The sequence below is a fragment of the Bactrocera dorsalis genome, chromosome 4, assembly GCF_023373825.1.
Source record: "Bactrocera dorsalis isolate Fly_Bdor chromosome 4, ASM2337382v1, whole genome shotgun sequence".
In the NCBI taxonomy this organism is placed as follows: Eukaryota; Metazoa; Arthropoda; class Insecta; order Diptera; family Tephritidae; genus Bactrocera; species Bactrocera dorsalis.
The window spans coordinates 43,097,696-43,117,041 of NC_064306.1; the positions used below are offsets into that span (position 1 = coordinate 43,097,696).

General features: G+C 34.8%; 1 protein-coding gene across 1 annotated transcript in view; it reads right to left on the reverse strand.

Annotated features, from left to right (window-relative positions):
* LOC105223636 (probable G-protein coupled receptor B0563.6) overlaps positions 1-18,042 on the reverse strand; it is a 79,710-nt gene extending 61,668 nt beyond the window's left edge. Inside the window, exon 1 of the mRNA XM_049455175.1 lies at positions 17,373-18,042. The gene's annotated coding sequence lies outside the window, so the exon portion shown is untranslated. The remainder of the gene's footprint in view (positions 1-17,372) is intronic.
* Positions 18,043-19,346: the final 1,304 nt, after the last annotated feature.

Here is a 19,346-nt window from a genome sequence, read left to right on the forward strand (position 1 = left end):
ACATTTTTTGTTGCTTTTTGATTTTTGAATTTTGAGTAGTCTTTGAGAAAATTAATTACAGAAACGAAGTAAGCTGTTGACCACCAAATATTTTTTTCAGAAATCCTCCAGTAGCACGGCTACGGGAAGCAAAAATTAAATTTTTTAAAAGGATTCGCCAAATTCCATAGATGCACATTTATTAAATAAAACGTCTCTTCAAATATAATTCACAAAAAATGCGCATTTGTCTGACTTGAAAGTATGATCCATTAATACACCGAATCGAAAGCAGTCAAAAACTTCCAACATTTGAATTTTTATACTCTTGAAACGTCTTACTACAGAGCATAATAGTTTTATTTGCCATAAAATTTACCATCCTTGATTGTAGGAAATGGCGTTGTCAAAGCTTTACGATGAGTGTGGCACCGACGCCTTTTAGGTGAAATCACATATCTAGCTACCTGTTAGTCTCATAAGAATATTTTCATGACATAGGGCTGAAATCTCACTACAACCACACCTTCTTCTCATATAACACAATTTTAAAGTCCATTTCAATTCCGTATTAATATAATTTTATAATAAATTGGAAGCAAAATTTTCCATATACATACATACATACATACATAGTTTATCTGTTTACGCTGCATATTAACAATTTTCATTTTCTGACTTTGGATTTCTGTCCACAAATCACATTTAACGTGACATTTAACAAACATGTGTCAGCGAAAATTAAATTTCGTTGTAGATTTTGGCGAATAACGGGACATGTGTGACCTCAACCACTGTTCAAACACACACACAAATGTGCAGGTATACACCTACACGCGAGAGTTTCAAGGTGTGTACGAATACATAATATTTCATATAGTTACGCAAATAATTAAATAAATGTGTCTAGTACACACGCCAAATACATATACTACATATACAGCAGCTTCTACATAAATAGTTGGTAGTGAAATTCGATCATTACAAGCAGCTAGCTGCTGTAAAGTACTTGGAGCCGAACAAATAGTTCGTATGTTTATTTAGGATATAGTTAAAAATTAAATATTCTTTATGTAAGAATGAAATTGACGTCAATGCCAATTTTAAGAAAATAGGGTCTAGTGAACAGAAATTTAGAATTTTTCCATTGGGTAGTTTTAGTAGTCTGACTCTCCGAGACTGCCTAAGGGTCATCGCTTTAATATATACATATATGGTAATCTCTGTTTTTTGAAAAAAATAAAATAAAAAAACACAAAATTTTTCACAAGCACACCCCTTCATATAAACCCAAATAGACAATATCTTAAGTATACATCGAAAATGTTTAATGTCTGCCCGACTCCCCAACAACACAATGAATACAAACAAATTTAGGTGTGACGGGTAGTCAACCACTCCAAAAGCATTGCCACGGGTGGCAGCAAAAGTCAGCAAAAAAAGTGGATTTGTAACGGAAGTGACGCTTTACCAACGCGCAAATTCCTACAGATACACACAAATATTTCTAACTGTAAATCTGACGTACTCCCTTAGGTCTCGGTTAATTTGTACGGACAAATCTGCATACCAGAAACATTTTGTAAACAAATACATTAATCATTTTTCAGAAGTAAGTGTTTTCCTTTCACATTTATCTATTATTCAGGAGACAGGGGACTTTTTGTACAGACGTCTAAATAGTTATTTCAATGCAGGCTGTGATGTAGCAAAAAGCTTCTAAATGTTAAAAGACCTTTAAAGTGAGTGAATACTTCTTTTATTGCGCGAAATTATTGTAAATACTCAATTCAGTGAAGTGGAAAGATGAAGCTTTTAACACACACTTTTAAATATCGCTTATGTATTTAGTTCAGTTTTGTTCTGTTAATTACACCAAAGCTACTACTGAAAAGAATCGAATGGTGGAAAAATATTTTTGGTTTTAATGACATTAGGCAGAAAGATAATAGAACTTTTTCTATTGATTCACGTTCAAATTAGCAAAGAAAAAGTTTTCAATCAACGTGGTTCGAAAATATTTTACCTTCAATAACTCACAGCAGTCCTACTTCAGGTTCATGATTTGACAACCCTAGTGCTGCAATCTTTAAATTTACAACTTCATCGTCAAGCCTGAAATTTTTGATGTTATACATACTCAAGATGCTTTGACATATGAGCACTATTTTCGTTGCTTACAGTAACTTATAATGTTCATCTCCGATAAAAAATGGAATTAAATTGCGAACATTTTTGCGCGATTTTTTTTATAACTTTCGATTGGATTAACTCAGGAACGATGCCTCAATGAACACACCAAGAAGTATTTCTTGACGGTCCTTCACAATCAGTTGTTGTTCCGAAAACTACTGAAGCAGGGCCCAACTGATATTTCAATATCGTCATGATTGACAACTATTGGCATTAGTAGGACCAGCATACATTCAAAGTTGCATCAACATTTGATGATTTTTGATTTGAAAATTTACAACTGGCAAAGAAATGGTTGGCTTTCAAGAAATCAATAAAACCAACCGCCGAGTACGGACCAATCATCACTACTACAATGCGAGCTCTCATTCATCGACTGAAACAGTTGCAATTTTGAGCACTCAAAACATTGATCTGATCACTTGTCCACCGCTCTGGACTGCTCTGGCTGCTCTTTATTCCCGTACGTAAAAGTAAACCAAGAGGTCAACGTTTTTCGACTCATAAAGACGCCGTTGATGCATTCAGAACTCATGTTTTGGAGACACTTCAATCAGAGTGGCAAAAGTGTTTCGACAATTGGTTTGTTTGGCATGACTCGGCTAATGTATCAAATTGATTTTTTTGATACTTTAATCTAATTTGAATCACACTCTAGTGAGGGTTTCCATATCAACTTGAACAAAACTTTCCAGACACCTTTTTTTCTTATAGTTTTTAACGAGTCTTGGACAAAAACGATCAGCTTCTTGCGTTGTCATGATTGAGAATTATTGCCCCGTCTCCAGTCGCAATTTTCGGATGTTTTTTGTGAGTTGTTGTGGGTAGCGTTCCTTGTTAAAGGCTTCACCGGGTTTTAACTGACCAACCAAAAAGAGAGCATTTACTTGGCGTCCTAGGCATTTGGCTGGACAGTTGTTTTGCTTGATTTCTCAGATTCGATTTGCCTTGTTTACCCACTTTTAAATGTATCCTGTTATTTCTAAAAATTTGAAAATCGCTATTTGAGTAATGGGACGTCTCAAACAGATTATTACCGATGAAAACATCAGAAAAGTCCACAAAATAATTTTGGATGACCGTAAAGTGAAGCTGTTCGAGGTAGCAGGCACTCTAAAGATATCAAGTTAACATGCACATCATATCATTTAAGAATATTTAGGTACGAGAAAGCTCTGTGCACTGTCGGTTCCGCGCAAAGTCACTTTTGACCAAAAAAATGAGCACTGTTTGGGGATGTTCAGGCGTAATAAACCCCAGTTGTGGCATCGATATGTGGAAAAGGATGAAACATGGCTGCATCATTTCACTTCGAAGTCCAATTGACAGTCATCTGGGTGGACTGCAGAAGATGAAGCCGCTCCAAAGCGTGGAAATCGCAACAGTTGGCAGGCAAGGTTATGGTGTCGATATTTTGGGATGCGCATGAAATAATTTATATTGGCTTGAAAAAGGAAGAATCATTAACAGCGACTACTACATAGCAAAAAAAGGCCGAATACGGAAAAACCAGCACAAAATTCGTGAAGCACCGTGTCTTGTTTTCAGACCGCAAAAAATGCTCGCTGGGAACAAATTTTTCACGAATGAAGAGGTGATCGCCGAAACTGAGGTCGATTTTGAAGCAAAAAAAAAGACAAATTACAAAAATGGTATCGAAAAGTTAGAGCGTCACTATAAACAGTGCATATCCCTTGAAGGAAACTATGTTGAATAAAAAACACTAATTTTGTTAAAAAAAAATGTGTTTTAAATGGCAGGCTGGGGACTTTTCAATTGATCTATTAGCTATATAGTTGGTAAAATAGTATATTAGTATGTTGTCTACAGAAATGTATTTCTTGTTATTTTCTTACGGTAAAGATTTCTTTGTACTTATTTAAAACAAATAGTATTTTATTCTAAAGTCGTCTTCAGTGTTCCGCCCTTGTATTTCTCATGTAACTATTTGTTTAGATACCAGCACATTGAAATCTTTAATCATATGCTCTTATCAAATTTCATCTAGTCACTCGTACTATGTACACACACGAATCTACCGTCTAGACTGATAAATTTGCTGAGATTTTCCGACACGCTTCGAAAGCATTCAAATTTTCTCCCAGACGAAATAAAAACTTTTTGATTAATATTACTTATGTACACTTTTACGGTATATGTATAGTATGGGGGTTGCATGCATGTAATAACGATTACAACCACGCCCTGGTGTACGTGCAATTTGACATAATGCCCCAACTCCAAAATTTCCTTTTATAAGGAGAAATGGAGTTCCTTGTTTGGTGGGAGGTTTCGGGTTTCTTTTGTTTTTATATTTCCATGCTTTTGTTTATATATCCTCGTTATGTATAAATATGTAAGCTTACCTCTCCGCCTCCTGTCGTTGTCAACGCTTCATTGCTGACAGAGCGAAGGTGTAGAATTCCAAGGCAAACTATTTGTAAACAAAGAACGGTGTTTTTTGGGGTGTGGGCCGAGTAAATGAATAAATTTGTAGTGTTCGGTTCGGCAAGTAGTCACAAAGCAATAATAATAAGCTCAATTAAGCTTGACAATAAAGCAGCTTTGGGCATTATATGTAGGTATTGTATAGTAATTTGATGTCTTAAATGAGTTTTTTCTTTGATTGCTGCAAACCAGGAAGTTTCCACTGTTTCGGTATATTTACTTATAGTTGTGTAAGCTTGATAAGTATTGGAATGAAATTGAAAATAAAATACTGATAATTACCGACAACAAACGGAAGTTTTGGCAAACAGAAAAAAAAAATACAAACAGCGAGAGAGAAAGTCAAAACGGAAGTCGAATTTCAGTAAACATAAATGCATTGATGGCGTTGGCTCAGGTGGTTGACTTGTTCTGCTTTCCACAACCAACAACCCAACTTTCAAGCATGCCTCCCAAACGCTCCCCAAGTCGCCTCTCTGCATTTAATTGTTGAAAATTATTTTGATTAGTCACCGTAGAGGGAATTACACAAAGTTTTCAGAGGTACTTATGTATGTTCGTGAATTTTTGTACGATGGCAGCATGGTACGCAGTTCAAGTACATTCACAAATACGCAATGGCTTAACTGCTCGTATAAGAGCTAAGAATTTTATTTCACAAAAATGAAGAGCTCCATCATATAATTAAGAAATCAATCAAAGTGTCAGAAAAATACCTGAACAATGTTTAGACTGTTTGTGAGTATTGCGCTTGTAGATTGAATGAAAACCTCTGTGAAAATATATGATATATATATGGTCTATTCGGCGTATAAAAAATTTATTTTTAGGTGTAATTTTGACTACTCTCTTTATATCCTTGGAATGTATAAATTTTTGCAGTTACTTGATCTCTGAATTACGAAAAATCAGCATCAACTCACATTTAACAGGTGAATTGGAACACATTTTTTGGCAAAATTATTTTTTTTTTTATTTAACATAGTTCCTTTCATGGGATACTTATAACGACTCTTCGACTTTTGGATACCATTTCTGTTGTACGCTGTGTCCTTTGTACGCCTCAGTTTCGGCGACCACCTCTTCATTCGGCGAAAATTTCTATCCAACGAGCATTTTTTTGACTGAGAACAGGAAACAGTGGATGCGGAAACAATTCGAAGCGCTATTCATGAATTTTTGCCGCTGTTTTCACTGATTTGTAAGACAGTGGTTTGACGTGGTGCAACATCGTTTTTCTTTTCTTCTACTATGACAGTTTTTCGACGATTTAATTCTTCACACGGTTCAATAATTATAAGTAAATAGTAGTCGTAATTTTTCAAAGCGGTCAATAAAAATTATTCCGTGCGCATTCCCAAATACAAATATAATAACATAACCTTTCCAGCCGACTTTTGCGTTTTTCCACACTTTGCAGTAGTCCATCGTATGCAGTCCACTTGGATGACTGTCGATTGGACTTCGCAGTGAAAATATGGGGCCATGCTTTAACCATTGTCACATTTCGATGCAAAAACTCGGGTTTATTTTGCTTTAGCATCTCCAAACACTGCTTCGAATCATCAACTCGTCGTTGTTTTTGGTCAAAAGTGAGCTTTTGTGGCACCCACTTTACACAGAGTGTTCTCGTACTCGAATATTATACTTGTATGATAATCACATTCAGTTCATATCTTTAGAGTGCACGCTATCTCGAACAACTTCACTTTACGGCCATTCAAAATTATTCTGTGGACTTCTTCGATGTTTTCGAAGGTAACAAGCGCTTTCAGCGTTCACCGCTCACTTCATTGCGTCTAATATGAGCATATCGTACCAAGCCTTGATTGTCGATTTCTATGGGGCAGTGTCCGGAAACTCGTCATCAAGCCAAAGGTTTGCTTCAACTATATTTTTTTCGGGGACTTTTCATTTGGGAAGTTAAACAAGAAAAACAGTAACTTCGGTTGTACAAAAATAGCTTGCAACAATTTGATTCTGATCGCTTAGCTTGTATTGTACTGCAGCTTTATGGTTTACAGCAATTTCATTGGTTCTTTCAAATGAGCGCCTTTTTGGAAAGAAAAGATCGTGTACAAAATTTCAGACCAATATTTCAAATATAGAGAATAGTTCGTGTTTATACAGACAGGCGGACAGTATTGTTTTAGGTTGCGTCAAAGATGTACACCAACATAGAAGACCTGCCCCGTATTTTACAGTTTTTCTTCGATGGAACCGAAAACGCGAGTTCCTATATTGTGACGGCATATCATGCACAATTTCGGTATCGAAAATCCGCGGTATGGAAGTCAATTGTCGATCAGTAAGTTTTCGCTGAGTGGTTAGGATGATAGGCAAGGAATTTTCTGCTATGAACTGTTCTAAGATGGCCAAACCTTTATTTAGGACTTGTACTGCCAGCAATTGGACCGTCTGAAATGTCTCATCAGTAGGCCACACACATCGATAGTGAGTAACTGGAATCTCCAGGAGTATATTTGGGGCATTTGCTTTACAGTAATGCCCGATTACTACCTTCTTGTCAATGTTCTATGACTTTTCTGGTGAAAATTTTATGAAAACTTTAAATTTTGTGCGACTGTTTCGCTAAGCATTGTATGATATATTACTGAAAAGTTATAGAAAGCAGTATATAAAATAAAAAAGCAATAAACTTAGCATCTTAACTTAACTTGTGATATTGATATCAATTTCTACTTAAGCATTTTTCCGTTTTACAAATTGTGTGTATTTGTAACATTCCACCGCATCTGAATTTAGCTTACCCTTACTTGCTGCCTTTGACTTGTTTCGGACTGATATCCTAAAATAGTTAAAATAGTTATAAGCATTATAACTAGTTAATATCTCGTTGGTTAAGAAATATTTTCTTCATTATAGTTCCATCCTTTATGTATATACCCAAAACTTTATACTATATAGTTCTAAACTTTAGATAATATTTACAAAACTATCATGGACTATTAGGTCACTATGCTACATTACCATTGCGGTTTTGGGGTTTTGTGGCGAAGTGGCGTTAAAACAATTAGACGTCTCATTGTCACTCAGACACAGTTGTGTGAGTATATGTCACAAATGTGTACATATAGACACGTATGCGGTTCCAAAAATAGTATAGTAGCATTAATATTAAATACTAGGGTGTGTGTTTGTCGCAGTCGGCAAGCTGAATACAACAAATTTCAGTGTCATCCAACTGTATACAAATGTATATGTGCAGGTATGTAGGTATATGCGAGTACATTCATGCATAAGTAAACATTTGGAAATGGATGCTGTGGGTTCATTGCAATTCCATACAAAATGTACATAATTTCATGGTAAATTTGCTGTAGTTAAAAGCGTATCTGTGAACTGAGACTATTGTTTGTCATACCTAAACACTTAGATGTATGTGTACTCTAATGGATAGTTAGGTCAGAACAGCAAGATTTTATAATTTTTGGAAGCAACATTTTAAAGCTGATAGAATAGATGCAAATTCAGTTGGAGCACTGAAATTAATTTTTGTTATTAAAAATAATGAGGAAATGAGGAATTGAAGTTTAATTACTATAAAAATTATATATATGAATATTCTACTTGTCATAAATAATATACAATATATATACTGAAAATTTAGTAAAAAAAAATCTATAACGTTTGCAATAAATTGACTGTTATTTCTATTTAGAATGATCCGATCTGATATTCGATTACTTTTTGCCATTTTGAAGATAATTTCGTAATGTCACTCTTGTAAAAAACCCTTTATCTAATAACTGGGAAAGTCGCTTTGCACAAGCTTCTCGAAGTGAATTTTCACCAGCAAAATCATTTGCCAGAGACAATCTCACCATACATACACATAGCAAAATCTTCTTGACATCAATTTTGAATTGGTTACCGTCGGCTTTGGGTCACGTCACGACGCCAAGCGCAACAAACCTGGTTGCTAGGGATTAGGTACTTCCTGTCTATATACTATAGATACAAGTGAGTTATAAGGGAATGCTTACAGTCAGCTAGTTCAGGAGTTTATGCCTCTAGAGTCAGACTGGTATCAATAGGGGCACGGTATCATACTCGATCGTTATATTTGGGGTTAGGTTGACAACGCTACCGAGAAAAGGAGACCAACGAGGTATTAAACAAATCATTTCAATTCACCGGTTGAAAAAATTTGGACCAATGGTTTTGTGATTCAGCGAAATCTACATATTCATCGATGGATCAAAGTGCCAAATAGGAATAGAGACGGGCTTCTTCTGTGGTATTCTATACACTGAAGGTAGCTTCGAACTAAATGATTACATTTCAGTCTTTCAGACCGAAATTATTTTCATAACAGAAGGTGCTTATTGGAGTTTTGCTCTGATCAGCTAGTCGCTAAATATTCTAGTGGACAACCAAGCGACCAATAAGACTATCCTTAGTCACAGTTAAGGGGCATAATGAACTCCTCTCCGAGCAGCTCCTGCTAGGGTGCTTTCACAGAAATAATTCTTGTAGTCACCCATTTGAATTGGAACCGCCACCTAGGCCATTCCTCAACTACGTCGCCGACATCACACAATACGCCGACCAGACTTCGGACGCAACTAACTTCCGACAAGCACTGTCCGCCATTAGCAGTGGAGCCATCTACACCTTCACCGGCTTTCAGTGAAGGCGTACTCGAAGTCAAACCACCACCCATTGCAGACGAAGAGCTCGAGTTGCCGGGATAAATGATTGTGACCCTTGCGCAGCTTTGGTCTGGGTACTGTAGTACGTTAAACTGCTACTTATTCAGAATAGACCCCGATGTATCCAATATATAATACACTAGCCACCTCTATGCATGCCCTACTCATCTGACACCCCTCTCCTTTTGGTCCGACCCCGTCGCGACAGTACGTTTCTTGAGTCTTCCGTTCTTCCGTTAGTTGACGTCGATGACAACTCATCTAATCCTTACCATCATAACGGTGATTAGCTATCCGTCAGAACAACACCAACAACTATTCGTAGCGCCAACACTAAGTCTCACGGTTTTAGGTTATGTAAGCAGGCAAAAACTAGAATTTTAGTAAGTGTAACTCAAGGTACCCAGTCATATAGTAATAGACGGAACTGAAAAGGCTGACGAGCTAATCCGCCCGGGGCCAGCTGGAGACTTAATTTCCCAGAACATTCAGCTCTCTTCAGGGTTTTTTGAAGCAATGTCCACTAAGTTATTAGATAAGCCTAAATTTGATAATGATGTTCATAGATGTTCCTCTCAGCTGACAATATTTTTTAAAGTTTGGAAAGATCTTTTTCTTGGTTTACAAATTTTTAGAATCCACTTCGAAACCAAAACTCTTATCTCTCTCACACTCACTGAAATACTCGCATGCCAAGAGTTCGGGAATTTGGGGACAAGTTCTAGAGCCCTGCGTTGTCTGTTATGTCATGTTCATTTAGTGAAAATAGAATCTATCTAATGCCTTTGAGTTGTGACAAAGTCTATTAATATAGGAACGTCAATTACATATGATTAATTTACTCAAAAATTTTACTAAAATTCTCACTCTCTAATGTTAAAAGGCCGTCTTATGGATAACCTGCTGGTTTTCAAATTCTGAAATACCGGCCGGTTTGTATGGTGGCATACTTTCAGTAAAGTATCCCACATATCATTTTTTATATTTTATGAACTGCAATTTCGCTCATAACTGTGCTTATCTGCCGCTTGTCGTGTGTAAACTTCAATTTCCTCTCTTGTGCATACATAAGTGCGATACACACATTTTCATACACACAAGTAAGCCTTGGTACAACGTACAAAAATAAGCTGGGCAAGGCATTCATGCAATCATATGTAATGGAGTGTGTCTGCGGTAATCCGAAGTACGTTGACACGCACTTAATTTCCCAGTTGGCAAACAAAAGCGGAAATGCTTCTCCGCTTCAGTGGTCAGTCAGCATGATTTAAGGCAATGAGGCTGCACTTAGCTGTTGCTTCTTCTTCTCACACATTGTTCATACATAGAATAGTATTATGTGCGGCTATTTTGGGCCTCATTTGCGTTGGCAACTGTATCAGATTAACGTCAACTTTATTAAAATGTCATATTATACTTCTTCCGTAAGACAAAAAAAGGAGGAAAAAGCGGCCCACATTTTTGTAAGGGATTGCGTTTCCTTGCATTTAAATAAGCAAACAAATCTCTTGATATATGCAAAATACCCGGAAAAAGCTGTCGCTATAATTAAGTCATATAAATGCCTTTTTGTTTGTTTGCAAAGGACTGTTGATTTATTATATATATTCCTATATATATTCCTATATATATTATTTCCCTTTTAACTGCATTTTTTTACAGTCCCAATAGAATATATTAGGGTTGTGACATCGAGGAGAAAACGGCGGTTACCCTACAAAGCGCATATACAAGTATAATTGATCAGCGTGTGATCTGAGTCGGTTTAGCCATGTCTATCTATTTTTCTCCCCTAAGAAGCTCTTCGGATCATTAGCATGTGTTTTGTACCATTTTGTGGATAGCAACTTTTGTTATATTGAAAAAAGGCAAAAAAATGAAATTCGCGTACGCAGTGGACGTCTAAAAGAGATTGTTACTGACGAATATATCAAAAAAGGCCACAAAATAATTTTGGATGACAGTAAAGTGAAGTTGTTTGAGATTGCAGGCACTCCCAAGATATCAACTGAATGTTTTCATCATATCATTCAGAAATATTTAGGTATGAAAAAGCTCGGTGCAACTTGAGTGTTGCGCGAACTCCGAAAAAAAAATAACGAGTTGATGATTCGGAGTAGTGTTTGGAGATGTTTAAGCGTAATAAACCTGAGTTTTTGCGTCGGTATGTAATAATGGATGAAATATGGCACCATCATTTGAAGGCCGATAGACAATCATCTGAGTACATTGCCTACAATGAACCCGCTCCAAAGCATGAAAAACGCAACAGTCAAGGACAGGCAAGGTTATGGCGTCTGTATTTTGCGATGCGAAAGGAATAATTTTTATTTACTACTTTGAAATAGAAAAGTACCATTAACAGCGACTGGCATTACTGGACTGTTTGAAAATCGAAATCAGCGAAAATTGGCCGCATTTGAAGAAAAAGAAAGTGATGTTTCACAAGTCAGTGAAAACGAGTTCAAAAATCCATGAATTGAACTTCGAATAGCTGCCGCATCCACCGTATTCTTCAGATCTGGCCCCCGGCGACTATTTCCTGTTCTCCGATGTTAAAATAATGCTAGGAAGAAATCTTCGTCGATTGAAGAGGTGATCGCCGAAACTGATGCTTATTTTGATGAAAAGCACACAACATACTATAACAATGGTATAGAAAAGTTCGATAGTTGCTGTAGTCGGTGTATCATCCTTGAAGGAATTATGGTGAATAAAAGTTTTTTTTTGCCAAAAATATTGAATTGACCTGTTATATCTTCCATATGAGCTGACAATATTTAATTAGATAAAATATTTTTTTTTCTGTTTAGTAATCTTAGTTCCACTTGATAGGTTGAGTAGAAAGAAGCAACAAAGAAGGAGCAAAAAAAGAAAGAAAGGGCAATACGTTTTTCGTTGGATGCAAGCCATTGCAATGGAGGGTCTTTATTCAGTTGGAAGTCATTTTATGATGTAAATTGTACTGTCTGTTGTATAATTATATATTTTTTAGAAACGCTAATATAAAATTATTACTTTGTTGTTTGCAGTAGCAATTTTATTACAGCCCATTGCCTTATATTAATTATCTGTTTTTCGTTTTCTATTTTCAGGCAAATTTGCCTTATAACAAGTATGATAAATTCAATTCGCTATATTAGAGCTTGTAAGTAAATATCTATCTCAACAGATTTTTTATTACATAAATACATAACTGAAGCCTTTTGTGAAAACTAAATACCTATAAAGTTTTATTACTATACATATTCCTTTATTAAAGAGATTCTCCTCCGAAAGTGCCTTAAACGCTTTTTTCTTATCTTAGCAATTGTAGTTCGGGCAGGTCCTTTACACCCCGAATACACCTTTCTACAGTTGAATTATTTCTATATTTTTGTTATTAGCAAAAAAAAACTTTAAAGGCATTACAGGCTGCCTTATGTAGATTTTGTTTAACATCCATTTCATCAGAGATGTTTTCAGTAGATTTCGCTCGGGTTGCATATACAAAGCTAGATATATACAGAATTGAGGAGAAGCTCTCGGTCTTACTCTATTTTATACGAATTTACCAAGTGTTAGATAAATATTGGTTAGCTTCGCTCATTCTACGACGTATAAACAATAAAAAGCAGAAGTCAAAACGCTGAACACAATTTTCGACGGTTTTCAAGCATAATCGGCCGATACTGTTGCAATTTCACGTTCGATATATTATTATTAATCGTCGCTGGCTTGTTGGCATAGACCATAGACTTGATGTAGCCCCACAGGAAATAGTCTAACGGTGTCAAATCGAACGACGGAGGTAGCCAATTGACTGGGCCATTTCGTGAGATAACACGTTCACCAAACTTGGTTGTCAATAAATCGATTGTGGGATTCGTGGCACCGTTCTGTTGGAACTACATACTGTTCAAGTCCATATCATCCAATACGGGCCAAAAATATTCGGTTAAACGGTAGCGATTCCAATTCACAGTAACGCGCCGGTCTTGATCAAGACGGAAGATGTACGGCGCAATGACGCCGCCAGCCCATAAAACGCACCAAACCAATTTTTTTCGGTATGCAGTGGTGGCTCTTAAAGTACGTAGGAATGTATTTTCACAGGAATACAGAATTTCATTGATATCATTGATATTTTTGTTTTATAAAGCTGTTTTTAAAGCTGTTTTTAAAGTTGAAGCCACTTACTCCGAATGTCGGTAGTACATTTTGATAATTTCGTCTCGTTGTTGGATCGTATATTCAATGATGAAACGGCAAACATTTCTGAAAAGAAATGTCAAAAAAAGCGGGGAAAATATGATGTCCCTATCGGTCTACTTTTTGTCCTATTGAAGAATCCTATGTGATTTATGTTGCTTCAAAATTTGGCCTCAGTGCGCTTTATACACTTATAAGGCCTGATTAAAAAAGGTAAAAGTTAAAGAAGTTATATTATCTGCCTTTCTGCCTGTCCCACTTGTGAGCACTACTCCGACGGGCAGCCATTGAACCAAGCCTAACTTGCTTCAACATGTCAGTTAGAATACTAATACTGGACTGAACAAATATTTCAACTTCCTTATTTTCCTCCCTAGCTATGTTTATAATACCGTACTTAATTTCATTTTGCTCCAAACGAAACTCAGTTGCGAAAATAGTTTCCCTCGCCCACTAAGTAGTTTAATCCTAGGGCATTATAACAACTTACAAACTGAAAAATAAATAAGGCGCCGAATAACTTCCAAGCAACTACATGACAGGATTAAAGATAATTGACCGAAGTAATACGTTTTTCTTGGTTAGAAGAAAAAGTGCGAGCAATTTAGCACGGAAGTTAAGAAAGGCAAAAATGGCAGCAGCCAAATTAAATTCATACCTTTTCAAAGAAAAAAAAAAAAGAAAATCAGTAGAATATGCCATAAGGCAACAAAACAGTAATGCCTAACTGCGTGAAGAGAAAAGGCCTTTTATGTCAGTCAGACAACGGACGATGGATGTATCTGGAGACGGCAGACAAGCGCAGCCGCCTATATAAATTTTTATGCGCATATGTTTAAGTAATTGCGGCACACATTTTTACACACACATACCATATATATATACGTGTTAGTCCAAGCAATTCTACACCCTTCTCATGAGCAGCTTTAGCCATTTGCTGCGGGCAACTAGACTTTAAAAGCACTTAAAATATTCGCGGCACGTAAAGAGCAACAACCCAAGCAAAGAACGGACGATAGAAGAAGTTTGAAAATAATGAAAATGTTGATAAAAAGTAAATGCGTAAGGACATAAACGAAAGAATGTGCAAAAGAAATCTGAGAAGGAAAAATTATTTAGAATGCAATGGCTTAAAGCATGAGTTACACGTGACAAGTGCGCAACTTTTATGCGTGTAGAATTCTGTGTGTGTATGCGTGTATATCAAATTCGCGGCAATCACTTGCGCTGCTGGCGGGCTACAGCTGCTTGACGACTATACAAGACACTCAACACGATTCACCATATACGAAATGAGACGAAGGCGGAAAAGAACTGACAGCTGAGCTGTGTTTCTAGCGGTTGCTTGTGCCGTTTAATGTGTCTCTCGGCGTTTGCCTTAAACGCCTGAATATATGCAACAAATGAATATTTAATATTTTTATATTTTACTTCCTACTTTGTTGCCATATTTATAATCAAATTTCATGCATATCAGTGTAAAAATTTAAATATTAAATTACCGGAAATTTATGGGTAGTACGACTTTAAAGAAAATATTAGATTGTGACTGTGATGATATTTGAGACATTCATTGCTATATGCTAATATATCGCAATGATTATTATTTAGGTGTCCTTTTTACACATAAACTCAAGTAAGAGCGAATTCTAAACTGAGTCAGAACGCTGTATTCCCTTAAAATATTTTAGACACACTGTAGTAAATAGTTTAGCCTACAATCCTGAAAATTTAGCAGAAATATTTTGTATTCAAAAAGAGTTCAATGCTTGATTTCGACCACAAGCTTTTGGTTTATTATTATTATTTTCTTTTTCAAATATGTAACAGAGGATTACAGACAACATCCCACATCCTAAGTAACGGAGCACTATGACTTCTTCTTGCAAAGCGAAAATAAAACTTCGAATAGAGTAACCGCGCCCGGGCTCGAAATTTTATTCGACAAAGTATGAAATTTCTGTGTTTATATATGAAGAAAAGCAAAGCTGAGACTCTGCCATATTATAGCTGGACTGACCAAAATAAAAAACATTTCACTTTTCCTTATTATCGCCTTTGGTTTAAAAATTGGCTCCTTTTGAGTCTACACAAGCATCTTCTTCTGTACAGGCATAGACACCGCTTACGCGGTTATAGCCGAGTTCACAAGAGCGCGCCAGTCGTTTCTACTTCGCAATGTGGCGTCCATTGAAGATTCCAAGCGAAGTCAGGTCCTTCTTCACCTGATCTTTCTAATGGAGTGGAGGTCTTCCTGTTTCTCTGCTTCGACCGGCGGGTACTGCGTCGAATACTCCACAGCTGGAGTGTTTTCATCCATTCGGGCGACATGTCCTAGCGGAGCCGCTGTCTCTTAATTCACTTATCGTTCCATCGACTGCGGTATTCGCCGCTCCCAATGCATAAAAGATCATAAATCTTCCGCAGAACCTTTCTCTCGAAAACTCGCAACACTGCCTCATCAGCTCTTGTGAACGTCCATGTCTACAACATATAAGCCTCGGCTGGATGGCTACAGTGCTTGCAACGAATTTTTGATTCAATCGCCTCATTTTTGGAGCATTCCTTGCGACCTAAATAACATACAATAAGCCTCGGCTGTGACGGCCTCAGTGCCTTCAACGAATTTTTGATTTTTCAATTTCGCCTCATTTTTGGAGCATTCGTTTTGCGACCTCAACTTGACATCGTTTTTAAAACTTTCTTATGATAACAAAATGATTTTCAACAGTTCCTTGAATTTGTTCGATTTTATCGATATTAACGGAGGTATAGCAGTAGTCTGGTTTTCATTGACTTCCGTACCTTCGCTTTGTGCCACTCTCAAATACTTACAAAGGGGACACTCCAAAAAAACTTCGAGAACATTCTCAATGATTTCGAAAAGACAACATCTTAAGGAAATTTGTTTTCTATGATAAAAATTGATATTTATTGATGTATGGGCGCTGTTTAAATTGGGTCAAAATCATTCAGTTGAAATGTATGAGATCCACATATGCATATGTTTAAATGTTCCAAGGGCAAATATTTTGTTGTTTGGTTTGAGCTTTTGGTATACTTTTGAAGAATAATGTGTTTTGAAAATTATTCGAGCAAAAAGTAAAATATATGGAATGAATATCAGAGCTCGTCCACAAAATATGAGAAAGCAATATTTTAGGTCTGATTAATGTATTTCAATGTAAATGCACTCTAGACTGAATATCTGGAAAGCGGCTGATGAAACTTCTATTATTAGGTAATGTGAGCCAGCTGTATCAGCAATTTTGATTATTTACATGTCCACTGAGCCAGAAAGGGGACTCATCGCTGAAAAAATTTTACTCTAAAACGTCGAATCTTCTTGGAACTTTTCAAAAGCCCACAGATTAAAGGGGTGTCGTTCCATATGTCAGTTCGAGTTGCTGTGAACGGCGCTGAATCGACTCTTCACAGTCTTCGTTTACATTCTGAGCTACGGCTGCATGTACATAGGTCTATTTGGTTGAATTTTATCTCAAGGTGGGTGATGGTGTTGCGAATAGTGCGCTCAGTAGGTCGATTACACAGTCTTTACAGGACGTGAATTTCCGTAATAAAGTTGAACGATTTGTAAACGTTGTCCAAGATTATGTATTTCTACAATAAAATGCCAAACAATACCGAACAAAAATAACATGATAGCTTTACACGACTGACGAGTGATCTGTCGAAAAAGGCTATTGAAAACAGTATTTCTGCTTGAATCACCCGTTACATATGTTATAAAAATAAATAATTCGAATTTAGCACTGTCTATGAAATTCGGTTCTGTAAACTACAATACCTACTTAAGTCGGAATAGTAATGAATTATGCTGAAATTGATGACGTATAGCATATATTCTAATTAGAAAATACTCACCCACTAAATAAGATTTCCGGCATTTGATGAATCTCAGCGAATACACTCACATTTGAATGATGTGTATTATGTAGCTGTGTTTAAGCAGAAAAATCACCCATTTCGGTGATGAAAGGTAAGTGTCCAAGGAGATAAGGTATATGTATATAATATAATTTCTTATTTTTCACACTTATACACTTAATTTTCTGCTTCACTCAAGTAAGTGCACTTTGTTTCACTTTGATTACCACTGTTGATTTGAAAATTTCTTTGAAATACTTTGGCTTCACTTAGCATTTATACAAATTTCACTGTCGTGAAGTTAAGTTGAAATGCTTGCCTCTTCGGTACATTTTTGGCATTCAAATTTCACGAATTTCTTAATGAACTGTTGGCAGCCGCTGCTGTGGTAGCAGCTGGAGCCGTCAATAACTACACTTGCAGCTGCCATATATTTGATTGATTTTGATAGGCGCTTTGAAGCGCGCCTGTTACCAAGGCATACCGAGCAAGTTGTCGTTGTTGTTGCTTTGCCTGTGGTGCTGGTGCTTAGAAACACTTTATAATTAAGTTGCGCTTTGGTTTAAATTCTTTGGTAACAACATTTTTTTGCCTTTTTTGACATGATTTTTGAACTGACATTTAACTTGAGAGTTAATTTTGCAGCCACAATTGGTAGTTAATTGGTAGTTAATTTTAGTAATTAGTTTTCACATCTTTTGATATATCTAGAACGAAATATGTATAATCAAATTGATTAATAAAATAATTTTTAAATCTTTTTTCGAATAATAATCACGTATTTGCTTTTTAATATAATTTTTTTGAAGGAAAAATATTTTTTTCACAATTTCTTTTTGAAAAATATATTATTTGGACATTTATTTTTATGCTTTTAAATTATAATTATTTATATATGTATAAAAAAAATAATGAATAGCCTTCAATGTATTTATATATTTCAAGAAATATTATATTACATTTTTTTATTTTATTTTTAATTCATTTTATTATTTAAATTATTACCTTCCGCACCAAATTTTTAATATTCATTTTTAATTTTTATTTTTTTGATAATTTTTATATGTTAAAAATATTATTTGAAAGTCTTTTGTAATATAAATTTATATATATTAATAAATTTTCCCTATTTCCAACTAAATTTGAAAAATGTTTCTCGGTTTATTGTAATCTCAATAAACAAACCAATAAAACTTATTTTAATTTGTTATTTTATAATTTGAATGCATTATTTCATTTTAGATTTCAATATTTTCTCATTATTTTTATGTGTAAATTTCGTTTATTTTATAATAATTATTATTTTTTAATTAATTTTTTTTTCATTTTGTATTAAATCAATTTTTTGAGAATATTTAATTTTGAATTTAAATATTATTTTTTCCCCCTTTTTAACAGAACTTTTATATATTTTTTTTTATTTTTTTGTTGACAATATTTTTTAATAAAAAATTTAGATTTTTTGTTTATAAATACTTTTTATACTCTTTTAATTTCCTTTATTTTCTTAGTTTTATTATTTTTTACATAATTTATTTAATTTTTTTCAAATTTTTTATTTATTTTAAGATGATATTTATTTATGTTATTAGTTTTGGGTCTATTAAAAATTTTTAATTTATTATTTCTTTATTTTATTTATTAAAATTAGATTATTGTATTTATTTATATATTTTTATAAAAATAAAATTTTTTTAGTAAAAATAAATAATTTTGTAATAGCAAGCATTTAATTGTTTGGCTTTGACTTAATTTAGTTTATTACAATAAAACATTTTCTTGTTATTATTATTCCTTTTTTGTTTAATTATTTATGTTAAAGCTAATTTGAAGTATTTCATTTATTTTTTTGCAAAATTAAATTTAATGTTTAAAATTTTGAGTACTTTAATTTAAAAAAAATTGTTTTTAATTTTTTTTAATTAAATTAATTTTTTTTTAATTTTTTCAATGAAATTAATTTTTTTTTAA